The following is a 13,903-nucleotide window of genomic DNA, read 5'->3' on the forward strand; positions in this document are numbered from 1 at the left end:
AGGCATATTACTTATATCTGTCCTCTTAGGTCTCTGTTTTTGCCCTGTTCTTTAATCTGAAACATATTCCTCTGTCTCATCATTTTATCTAACTCTCTGTGTCTATTTCTGGGTGTGAGGAAAGTCAGCTAAATCTCCTGCTCTTGAAAGTAGTGGGCAGGGTGCAGACTTTTAATGAGGTGCCACTTGTCCTCTTCCTCTGAGGACATGCAGCCACTGCCAAGACTGGGGGTGGCTGGGGCCATTCTGCAAAGCTCTTGAGTGGAGAATGCAATTCTTACAAGGTATGCTCGTATTCCCCAGGAGGTGAACAGCCACTGCTCAGACCGATGCCCTACACAATGCCCTGGTCAAGAGATGCAGTGTTGGTGAAGCTTATGCTAGTCTTCTTGGGGAGGGGACTGGCAGAACAGTCATTGATGTAAGAATGACTGGAAAGGGAGAATCCCCATAGTGGGGTGGGGCCAGGGGTGCTGGTTTAAGCAAATTAGGTAGTGACCGTAGGCGCAACGATGATTCCTGCAGGTGGCCACGTATTTACTGAGGGGTGGGGGAAGGGAAATGGTGCTGCCAACTTCTTTGTTCCTGGAGGGGGCTCCCTGCAATCCTTGCCTCTCAGGATACACCCTGAGATGAGTAAATAAGTGTCCCTCCTGTGGAGACAGGTGTTTTTCAAAATGCTGCTTCAGTGGTGAATCTCTGTAGGCTCTTTGTCATGCTGTCTCTTTAAGGGCAGGGACTTGGCTTCCTAACACTCTCACTGGAACCCACTGACTTTTAAAATTTCAGGCTAAGACTTGCTGGTTGTAAAAATCACAAAATTCAGCCCTTCTGGCTTACAAAGCCAAATGTTATGGGGTTTTGTCTTACCCATGCATGCTCTCTGGTGTGATAGCATTTTTTGCCCTTCTCCATGCCCCCAGCTCCCTCTGACTGTGGATGGCTGGGGTCCTTTTAGCTCACCACCTCATCTCTGCACTTGTACTTCCTTCCCTCTTTGATGTGGCCTCTTCTCTGCCTTTAGCTGTGGAGTTTGTTCTGCCAGTCTTTGGGTTGTTCTCTGGGTGATTTATGCAGATGTGATTATTATCTAGTCGTATCCATGAGGTGAGACATGTTTAGGGTCCTTCTACACTGCCATCTTCCCAGCCTCCTTATTCTAGTGTAATTATTGATTAAGGACTGCCTTTCTCATTTAACTGTCAACTCTAATGAGGGCCCAAAGTATGCACAAGGACTCTCCTAGTTTCTTATCTATATCAAATGATTAATTATAATTTTTTGAATGACTAAGTGCATGAAGTGACTATGCATATTTTAAAAAATCATCTGTGCCTGACATTAAAGAATTATGCAAATAATAGTCTGATTTTCATAATTTTCTTTGAAAATTTTGTTTTTAACATTTTCATACAGTACATTTTCTTTAGTAATGTTAGTTTTCCTTACCTATTATTGTTATTTCCTTGATACACTGCAAGCTTCTTTTTTAAAAATTTACTTATTTTAGAGAGAGAGAGAGCATGAGAGAGAGAGGCAGAGGGAGAGGGAGAGAGAGAATCTCCAGCAGACTCCCTGCTGAGTGAGGAGTCCCAAGCAGGGCTCGATCCCAGGACCCTGAGATTATGACATGAGCTGAAATCAAGAGTTGGATATCTAACAGACTAAGCCACTCAGGTGCCCCTATACTGCAAGCTTCTTAAATGTAAAGCTTTTCTAACATTTCTCTGGATTAAACATTGCACCTAGTACAGTGCTTATTGAAGAGAAAACAGTCAATAAGTGTGAGGAAATGGATTAATATTTAATACATAAAGGTATCACTGTTATGAGATTTTAGAGAATTCAAAATATAAATTTTTAAAAAACAAAATAGAAAACACTTTTTTTTCAAAGATACTAAGATGTATTACTGGTGAATATAATATAGAATTCATACATCTGTTTCTATAAATCACTATCTGTTTTCTTGCAAATTACAAATGGAAGCTTCAAAATGACAATTAACTCCACCATTCAAAAAAAAGAGCTCTAACTATGCTAAATCTAATCACTAGTAAAAATGTATATGTTTAAGTATTAACAGCAATTGATGATTAAATCCAGATATTGAGTTTTAAGTAAAAAACTCCACTAGAAAGGAAAATTAAAACCATGATACTAAGACAATCTCTCACATTACTCTCTCTTTCACAAAAGATAGGACTTCTGCTTACTTTTCCTCTACTGAATCATTCTCCAACTTTAACAATCATAAAAGCAAAACAAGTAGACAAGCAAAAAATTAAAATCTTGCTTGACTTCAAATCATACCCAGCCACCACATTTCGTTCCTCAACTGACAATGATCAGACTATCTTGACAACCACTCCACTGACAATAGGTTGACAGCTAAATCCAATAGCCAATTCTCATGATATTAGACATTTTAGTAGCAACTGACTCAGCTGAAAATACCTCTCCTTATGAAACACTTCACATGGTGCCTAGGACACCATTTTCTTCTTCTGATCAAGCAGTGGAGCTTATTTCCTACCTCCTTGAATCTGTGTTTGCTTTGTGATTAGCTTTTTCCAGTAGAATGCCATGAAAGTGACCTTACGCCAGTTACAGGTTAGGTCTCACATAGCTTTGCATAATTCTTATCTCCTTTAAAACTTGCCTGGATACGACATGAACAACCCCATAGCTATCTGGGTGAGGAGTGGCTTTGCGGAACAGAAGATGAGTTGGCCTACTTGAAGCCATCTTAAACCAATCAGCCCTTATTTTACCCCAGAGTTAACCACAGGTGTATGAGAGAACACAGTTGAGACAAAAGTGCCCACCGAGCCCAGTCTAAACCTTGTTTCCTCAGAGGAATGAACTAAGTAAATGCTTTTTGTTTATATCACTAAAATTTGGGGTCATTTCTATGACCAATGTATAATTAATATAGTCTAGAAGCATCTCAAATCCCAGACCCCTTCCAGTCTTCCCCATCTTAGAAAATGGTACTACCTTCCAACCATTGACATACACACAAAACCCTGGGTTGTCTTGTTTCCATTCTTTATCAAGCTGCACATTCAATTCATGTCTTAGACTAGGTTCCCTAGCAAGTAGAGTCTGAGACAAAACTATTACATGCTGCAACTTTATTAAAGAGTAAAGGACAAAGGGAATAAATCAGGGGAAGCGGGAAAGCCATTGGAGTTATTTTATCAAGCTGGCCACTACTAAATACTACTGCTTCCTCAATTCCACAGTACAGTTATCTGAGAGGTGCAATAATTGTATTTCAGGACTGTCTATTGGGAGAAAGAGATAATTAATTTCCCACGTGCCTTACCCTTCCAGCTCAGCTGTCTTAGATTAGCTAAATGTTTAGCCTTGGGCTGATAACAGTTGCACACTTCAGGACTATCCATGTGATGCACACTGGACAAATTCTTTCATAATTTCACATCTGAGACTTCACAAGGTTGTCCCAGTCGGGAGACCAGAAGTTGAGTTGCACTTCTGAGAAGTTGGCCAGAACCCATGAAGAACTAATGATGCCTGCCCGCAAGACAAAAAAAAAATCCTTTTCCATCACAGATGCCTCTAGCACCACTGAATATTCTTGGTCATATGGGTAAAGCCGAAGGACATCTCATTCATCACAGACTTCATCTGCTACAAAGCCTTCTTTTTCTCTATGCCCCATTGGAAATGTCAGTCTTTTAAGTTACCTGATAACAAACTTTTTTTTTAAGATTTTATTTATTTATTTGAGAGAGAGAAAGATAGCAAGAGAGAGAGCATGAGCAGGGGGGAGAGGGAGAAGCAGGCTCCCCACTGAGTAGGTCGCTGATGTGGGACTTGATCCCAGGACTCTGGTATTATGACCTGAGCCAAGGCAGATGTTTCATTAGAAATAATGAAACTGTTTTTCATAATATTTTCATAATCTCAGGGTCCTGCGATCGAGCCCTGCTTGGCACTCCTCACTCAGACTGAGCCACCCAGGTGCCCCTTAAGTTACCTGATAAATAGACCTGAGCAGCATTCTCAAGTTCTGAACACATTCCTGCAAAATCTGAAGAGGCTCTCCATAAACTGTGTTGTTTTTTTTTTTAAGATTTTATTTATTTATTTGACAGAGAGAGACAGAGCAAGAGAGGGAACACAAGCAGGGGGAGTGGGAGAGGGAGATGCAGGCTTCCCGCAGAGCAGGGAGCCTGATGTGGGGTTCGATCCCAGGACCCTGGGATCATGACCTGAGCCAAAGGCAGACACTTAACGACCGAGCCACCCAGGCGCCCCTAAACTGTGGTTTTTATATAGGAAGTATAAAGTACACCAATCTATCATTATCTTAAAAAATAAATTATGGATTTAATTCTGGAATTCTGGAACTCTAAAAACTTTACCACCAAAGCAGTCTTTGGAATTATCAAGGAGTTTATCTTCCACTGTGTGATACACAATCCTGGGTGGGTCAGGGGTTATTTCTGAGGTTCCCTTTGACCCTTCCTGCTTTGTGGCCATACCTGGCAAGTCAGTGAACAATGTTGTACTACCTTCTGAGTATTCTTTCCACTGAAACAGCAGGTGGGGAAATAATCACCATGGGAATTTATTTGAACCATTGAACAACCTGTAAGATAAACTTTGACCCCCAAAACCAAACTGATAGAAACATAAAGCAGATTGGTGGATGCCAGAATGGTGATGGAGAAGGGTAAAGTTGGTCAAAGGGTACAAACTTCCACTGATAAGATGAAAATGTTCTGGAGATCTAACATACAGCAAGGCGACTATGGTTAACAATACTGTATAATATATTTTAAAGTTGCTAAGAGAATAGATATTAAAAGTTTTACCACATACAAAAGATTGTAACTACGTGAGGTGACAACTGTGTTAACTAATCTACTGTGGTAATCATTTTGCAATACACACATACATGAAGTCATTACATTATGTATCTTAAACTTACACAATGTTATATGTCAATTATACCTCAATAAAGCTGGATATTTTTTAAATAAATAGGCAATCAAAAACTTTAATATCTATGTTGCTCTTAGGAACACTGATTTAATAGATACTATGAGTATCATTGTGAGTCATGGTACCCAAAGTGCCACACTCTGGCTTTCTGCTCATTACACTAATTATGACTATCTTACTTTGGAAGATTACTTGTGGATGCCTCTCCCCCTGCTATTCTAAATTCCACTGATACTAGAAAGCCAAATTCCTCTGGAGATTCTTCCACTGTTAGGCCAACCAAGAGCAGCCATCAAGCTTCGCTAAGATCTTGCAGCCCCTTCAGCAGTGCATTTCTTACCACCCTGATGATGGGAGTATCACAGATTCTAGGTGTGACCTAATGCATTCAAAATGTTCAACTCTCTGAGCTTGATGACCCCTTTATCAACACTACTTCAGGACAATATTAGCATCTCTGCCCTAGATACTCCAGGCTTTTGTGCCCAACTTTCAAAAATCCATCCCCATCCAGACTACGAGGCCTTGTTCCAGGTAACCTTGCAAGAATATTCAAGGTCCAGTTATGAAAAGAGTGTCTCCACATCAATACATTTTCTGTTTTTCAACCTTATAGTCTGGTCCTCTCCTCTCAGACTAACATCTTGAAAGCACACTCACACATATATATTTTCTCTGCTTCACCAATATTAAACAGCCTTGCATATCCTTTGGCTTGTGATTTCTTCCTGAGTCAGGGATTGTACTCCCCTGATCAGGCTATTCTAATGGTAATTTAACATGAAATCAATAAAAAGTAATGGAGGCTGGAATGAGAAAAATAGGCATGATTTTGGGAGGCAGCTGTCAGATAAAGTCATTTCAAAACTCCAAGCAAGGAGAAATTATTTTTCTTTAGCTAGGAGAATAGGGCTGCTTCTCCTTCTAAAGAATTAGGGAGAGCCAATACAAAATATGTTGAGTTAGATACCACTGAGTATCTTATTGGATATTACAGCAACATCCTGCAAGATGTTTTTTGAATGCATCACAGACAACTCATTCATTAGGAGGCACATTTGTTCACCAGCCCATATCACACATTAGATATGAACTATACAAGTACAGATTATTTATACAGAGGAATTGAAATAAATCCTCAAATATTCCACATTTCAACAGCAAAAGGAAAACTCCAGGTGGGAGGATAGAGAAAGACATCAGTTTGACACATGCAGTTGGTCCTGGCAGTCACGGATGGAAAGAGAGACAAGTCAGGTTGGGTGGATCTTCAGGGGCATATAAGCAGTGTCTACTGCAAACCATTAGCAGGGCTGTATCTGTATCTTTAAAATATATTCAAAACAGACACTTCCACCACTTCCTGACATCCTTCCCTGGCCTGCATCACCTGCAGACTCCTGTCAGTCTCCACTTCCATTGTCACCTCCCATTTAGACTGCCTAATGTGAATGCACTCATCAGATCATGTCATTTTTCTGCTCAAAGCATCCATATAAATAAACATACACAAAAAATAGAAAATAAACTGGGATAAAATAAAACAAAACAGTAATGTTGGTTGTTTCTTGGAGATAAATAACAATTTTAATTTTTTATATGACTTATTATCTATTATAAATGCTTTAGTATATTTATGCTACTTTTAAATTCAGTAATAAAATAATTTAAAGCAATATAAATATTTCATTGCCAAAACTGAAGATGTAATATGATCAGTAGTCTAATGTAAGGAAATATTTTTTTCCTTTAATTAAAAAAGAACCCCAAAGAAATGTCATTTATCCTATCCCTTCCTACTCTACATCACAAGAAGAGTACTTTCTGTATCTTCTCTCACACACATGTACAGTGACCAGAGAATCTAACGATGGCACTAGGAAGATGAGCTGGCTTTCAGTTCTGACCCTCCTCCTGCTCAATACCAGGCTTTACAAAACCAGGGATGGAAGGTATGCAGCCACAAACCTGACTATGAGTTTTCAGTGTCATTCAAAATGAGGACTAATAATCACTCTAGATGACTGGAAATATACCAGGATAATTATGCATTTTGGAATTTACTGGTTCAAGGGCAACTAAATATATCTGCTCCTGCAACTGTATGAATTGCCATGAATATAAATTTTCTTTCAAACTAATTTGGGGAAGAAGATTAATTTCATGATTACAACAATGGACTATTTTCTATTTAATACTATGGTGAACTGCCTTCTTGGAAAATTGTTTTAGAGATTTAAACTAATAGTCAATTTATTTGAAAAATACAAATGGAAATCACCACCACCATCATCATCATTATCATTATTCTTCTGGACAAATTATTTGCCAGAAAATGTGATACATTCATTAAAAAAATAACTTTACTTTTTAGAGCTGTTTCAGATGCATAACAAAATTGAGCAGAAGATAAATTCCTTATATACACCCTGCCCCCACACATGCATAGCCTCCTCTACTATCAACACCCCTCACCAGGTGGTACATTTGCTACCATTGATGAACCTACATTGACACATCATTATCATCCAGAGTCCATAGTTCATGTTAGAGTTCACACTTCTAGAACTTACATTCTATAAGTTTAGACAAGTGTATCCACCATTAGAGTATCATACAGTGTACTTTATTCTAACAATTCTCTATGCTCTGGCTATTCATCCTTCCTTCCCCTCAAGCCCTGACAACCACTGATCTTTTTAATATCTTATAATTTTGCCTTTTATATTTATGCTACTTTTGGAAATCATACAGCCTTTCAGATTAGCTTCCTTCACTTAGAAATGTGTGTTTAAGTTTCCTCCATGTCTTTTCATGGCTTACTAGCTACTTTCTTTTTAGTGCTGAACAATATTCCATTGCCTGGATGTACCAAAGTTTATTTATCTATTCACCTACTGAAGGGCATCTTGGTTTTTTCCAAGTTTTGGTAATTATGAATAAAGCTTCTATAAACATTCATGTACAGGTTCTTGTGTAGACCAAGTTTTCAAGTTCTTTGAGCAAATACCAAGGATTGTGATTGCTGAATCATATGATAAGAGTATGTTTAGTTTTGTAAGAAGCTGCCAAACTGTCTCGAAAGTGGCTGTAACATTTTGCATCCCCATCAGCAATGAATGAGAGTTCCTGTGGCCCCATAAACTCACCAGCATTTGGTGTTGTCAGTGTTCTGGATTTTGGCTATTATAATAGATGTGTAGTGGTATCTCATGGTTGTTAATATGCATTTCCCTGATGACATATGATGTTGAGCATCTTTTCATATGCTTATTTGCCATCCATATATCTTCCTTGCTGAGGTGTCTTTTTAGGCCTTTGACTACTTTTTAATTGAGTTGTTTGTTTTCTTATTAATGAACTCTAAGAATTCTTCTTCATCATTGTTTTTATTTGGCTTCCTACACTACAGAATGCTCTGTGACACAATAATTCCAACTCTGTGTTATTTAAAGTACTGAAAAGTTTTGTTTGTCTACTGTCATAGATGAACACTAGTTAACGTGGTCAGGGCAGACACCAATCCATAAGAACTACTGCAGTAGAGAAGACAGACCTGCAGGAACCCAACTGAACTCTGATTCTGAAGCAGGTGACTGGGCATTTTACAGGAAGGATGATGGAATGGGAGGTGAGAACAGAACTTGGTAGAGTCAGGGAAGTGAAAAGTTACACAAAGCAGGAGGAGAGGAGGCTGGTCCCTGTGGAACCCACGGGGAGCCCTCTCTCCAGGTGTTGGTTGAAACACACAGCAGATAAATGCTATCTTTGGTCTATATCTTTATTTTATCTTATCTAGGTAAAATTCCAGCTACTTATAACTGTATCTTTAAGGGAGCATCCATTTACTAGTGTTGACATTTTTAGGATAAAAGACTAGGGATTATGCTCTTTCAGCTCCAAAGGCTGACATCTGATTCAGAAAAATAGAATATATATATTAGAAAGGTTTTCAAAGCTCAACTGAACTATGCATCACACTTAGATAATGCTTACTATGTCCCATGCATTGTTTTATATGCTTTATTAAAACAATCTTATTAGTCATAAGAACCCATAAGATGCTAGAATTATCCTTATTTTACAAATGAAGAAACTGAATCATAAAACACTGACTGCCCAATACTAGGTAGCCAGTTACTGAAGAATGTGGGATTCGACCCTCCTTTGTTCCCCATTCCAGAGTGAGTTCTCTGTTAAGAACCACCCTCTGCTGAAATATTGGCCCCTCCCTAGTTCCTGATCCTTTTCATACCACTAAGGAGGAAAGAACTGAGGAAAAATCAAGTATCAAACATGAATGCAGAATTACCTAAAAATAACTTATTATTTCATTTACTGAATATTTATAAGTGCTTCTTCAATGCTCAAAAGCACACATTTTATCAAGATGAGCCAAAGGGTAATTATGTAGCTCTGGTTTCCACATCTTCATTCTCTCTTTACCACATCACCTCTGTGCCTTCCCCCTCCTTGAATCCTATTCCCAAACCCACAGATTTGGGCCATTCGGAAATCCTAAGAAGAAGCTACAGTTTTCTATAAAACATTACATTAAAAAGGATTTCAGTTTATAGATGTATCTTGACAACTAATCTGGTAAAATAATTTAGATATTCTTCAGCGTGTAATGTTTTTATTATAGTCTCTGACTGAAGTCAGTGGATATTTGAAAATCTCAGAGGATACAACACCCATGGAGAATAGGCAGACAAAATTAATTTCTCAAAGTTAGAGGAAAATAATGTCTTCAGATTTCTCACTCATTGCAAGTGATGATCACACATTACTGGTCTCTTTTGTATGCTGGAGTCTACATAAGAAGCACTACTTGAAAGTGAGAGTTCACAAGAAAAGACATACACGTGTATTTGTTTCCCCTCTAAAATCCTGACAACAATGACAAGTCATCTCCAAATTAATTTAACACACATATAGGAAGAGTTGTGCATGAGACAGATGGAAATTGTATATGCTGGACATGCCAGTGAACACAATGATCAATTTTAGAGAATTTGATATATCCAAGTTGCTGCTATTATTTTATTCATTCTGAATTCCTATTCTAGATGCAACAAATGAGGGTCACCCCAAACTGTTTTTACTCAATCTGAGTTGCTTTCATAAAGCTCACACTTTGATAGTATGATTACTACCTGTTAAAACAACAGCTAGAAATTGACTTGAAGCATTTAGACAACTAGCTTCAAATAGTTTGAGTGTTGGCCTTTTTGCTGGAATATTACTTTGTTCTATATTTCAGTAACATTTCTATCACTCGATTTCTAGGTGCAGGTTTAGGACCAGAGAGAAAAAAAGGAGAGAAAAAAAGAAGGAATTTTAACTGACAATTAAAAAAAGCACGGAGCCTACTTAAAAAAAAAAAGGGAGACTATAACAAAAAACTATTGTTTTGAATGAAAAACTAAACACACGTTACACACACACACACACGTTACACACACACACACGTGCACATACACACACACACACGCACATGCACATACTTTCTCTTCTCTGCTACTTCCCTGTACCTTAGGAAGACATTCCTTATTTAATGAAATATTGCTGCAGTCAATGGTCCTTTGAGGGCTTCTTTTGAAAATGTGAAACAAAAAACAAGTGTGCAAAAATGTGGTTTTAGAGACTTCAAAATCAATTCTCTCTGCTTTTTGGAGGTATTGATATATAATTTCATTCTTAATCTGTACTTAATGTGAAAACGATTTAAAAACATGTAATAATAACAAAATAACATATATTTAAATCACTTGTTAACTTTTTGACTCCTTACTCTTACTCTTATCCTAGCATGCCCCAAAGATCTGTAATACTTTTGGCATTTAAGATGGAAGCTTTAGGTACTCATGTACAGACTAAGAGAGAAATTGTAAATCCCTTTCTCTATTTTACAGGGATATTTAGCCTCGGCTCCCTACTTTGAAAATTGGATGGATATTTAAATCATCAGTGTAGTCTACTTCTTGGCAAGTCCTCTGAAGTAGGTCTAGCACCATTCTTTATAATGTGCAGATAAATACTACCTATTACCCTATCTTTGGATATCAGACAGGACTCTGAGACTCAGTTATCTACTTTTTCCTGTGTGCTTCATAGCCAAGCATTTAAATATATGGGGTTAAAACCACAGGCATTTGGCTTTATCACTTTGACTTCCTTGGTGACTCTACAGCCTAATGGAGTCTGCTTTTTCTTTTAAACTTCATATGAACTTTTCCCATAAATCTTCAAGCCCATAATCACACTTCATTTTGTAAACCAACCTTCAGTGTGTCTGCCTTTAACCATAAGTTTCTTTTCTCTGGAAGAAGGCTCTCCTTTTCATGGATACACAATGCAACCAGAATGCATTATTTATGAGCTTGGGTTGCCTGGCTCCCAGCCATAATACACCCATTACAATCTCTGAAATATTAAGATTTTTTTTTAAAAGTTGATTTTACTCTTTAAATAGGCACATAGACTAGCTCTGAATGTGCAGCCTTAGACTTTCATGACCCTGGGAAGGAGAACTCTATCACTCAAGGAAGGACTCTCAAGTGACAGTCTGTCCCTGTGCATCATCCGTACGATGTGGCTTTGATAATATATTGCCAAGTGTCGCATATCAGCAAGCACTGGGGCGAGGAGAGAAGTCACTTTAATCAATTATTAGTGTTATGTTTCATCATAGTGTCACCAGCTGGCACTCAAGAACACAAACCTGTATAGAAGAGGTTATGTCACCGCTATTTTCATTAGTCGTATCTTTGAATCCAAGGTGAATAAAAGAAAGATTGTTAAGGGACTCCTAAAAAAGTGTGGTGATCTCGATGTTTACACAACACTGTCAACGTTGTCAGGTAACAAATAGAAATATTAGCTCAAATTTCTCTTTAGAATTTTAAGCTATTTGAAAATTCTACTCACAAGTTCTATGTGACATTGCTTCCTTCAGAGTACCCTTGATTGTGGATCATGACTATTTTAAAAATTATTTTATAAAACGTACACACACAAACACATGAACACACACCTACAGAAACACATACACCTACACAAAGACATACACACCCTTACACAAACACACACGCACACACACCTACACAAACACACACACCTATATAAACACATGCACCTGTAAAAACACATACAAACACAACTACACAAACATACACACACCTATATAAACACATACACACAGACACACACCTACACAAACATACATGCACAAACATATACACACAACACAAACACATACACAAACATACACACACCTATACAAATCCACACACACCTACATAAACATATGCACACACACTTACACACACCTAACACAAACATATGCACACACAAACACATGCACACATACATACACACAACTACACATAAACACACACAAAATACATGCACAAACATATGCACACACAAACATACACACACCTACAAAAACATACATGCACATGCACACACCTACACAAACACAAACATATACACTAACACATACATGAACATACCCATACACACATATATATGCAGAAGCACTAAAAAAGAGAACTGCCAACTTCTTTCTCTTTCTTTATAAACCTCTACTTATCTACCTTTAACATTTTTTCAAAAATAACTATAAAATACAAACTCATGAAAGCTATATGTTTATTTCCTCCTCCCTCTAATTTCTTTTAAATTTCAATTTAATTCTAGTGACAAAACATATTGTGTTCTTTTCTTACAAAGCACATCCCTATTCTAGTTACTGTAAAATTTTATGTTTGAAAAGAAGTAATATCAAACATTTGCTTTAAGCTACCAGTTGCTTAAAAAAAAATTATTGCTTACAATTAGATGAAGAGGAAGTTGGAGTTAGAACCACAGGGCCAGAGAAGGTGCGTTCGGCCTATCTCTCTCCTAGTGGGCCTGCTCAGAGAATTTCTGGCTGTCAACAGTGATCAAGGCCAGCCAACCTTGAACAGGACCCTAAGAGTGAATTTCCCTGTTGTTTCAGAACTCTGTGGGAGATCCAAAAATGATAGCAGAAGATGTTTTCCTGTGCACTCTAAAGAACAATGCTAATTAGGCTTCTGGGCTAAATGTTTGAAAACATCTGAAATCCACTTCTTCCCACCATTTTCCAACGTGTATAGGCATTTCCTTCCTGTCCTTCAAAACTTATTCAAAAGTCACTCCTAAAAGTTTAGCTCAAATGTCTTTTATTTTATTATTATTTTTTGAGAGAGAGAGAGAGAGAGGTGAGCAGGGAAGGGAGGGGAGGAGCAGAGGGAGAGGAAGAGAGAATCTTAAGCAGGCTCCATGTCCAGCCCTATGGCAGCACTCCAGGTGGGACTCGACCTTACAAACCTGAGACGGTGACCTGAGCTGAAATCAAGAGTCGGACGCTCAACAGCCTGAGCCACCCACGTGCTCTCAAATGTCTGCTAAACTCCTTAAGTATAGGTAGGTGCTCTCTTATCATCATGTCTACAACACTTTGTTACTACGGCTGTTTCATTAAACCACTAAATTCCTTACAAAATTGTTCTTTTGATGAATGGTAAGGCCTCGATTCCAAGGACTGCATCCTTCTTATTGTGCTCCCATCTCCTAATGTAAAGTCTAAACCAGAAAAGACCTTCTCTGTTGAATTAAATGGAGTTCACCTTTGATTTATGTATTAAAAAATAGATTTGGAATGGATAGTGAGTATCCATAGGATACTTCCAACACATAAGAATGTAAACTGACATGTGTAATCAAGAATATGCATGGTTTCATCCACTCAAATTTCGCTAAAGACTGAAGTTTTCAGCTGCCACCCAGATGCTATGAATCTGACCTTTGAAAAGGATTTTTCAGGCCTCAGACTCATTCTTAAATCTAGAACTACAGTCCTACTGACTGAGATTTCCATTGCATTTACATGATCCCA

This window comes from Leptonychotes weddellii, chromosome 6 (genome assembly GCF_054177405.1).
Source record: "Leptonychotes weddellii isolate Sample4059 chromosome 6, ASM5417740v2, whole genome shotgun sequence".
Classification (NCBI taxonomy): domain Eukaryota; kingdom Metazoa; phylum Chordata; class Mammalia; order Carnivora; family Phocidae; genus Leptonychotes; species Leptonychotes weddellii.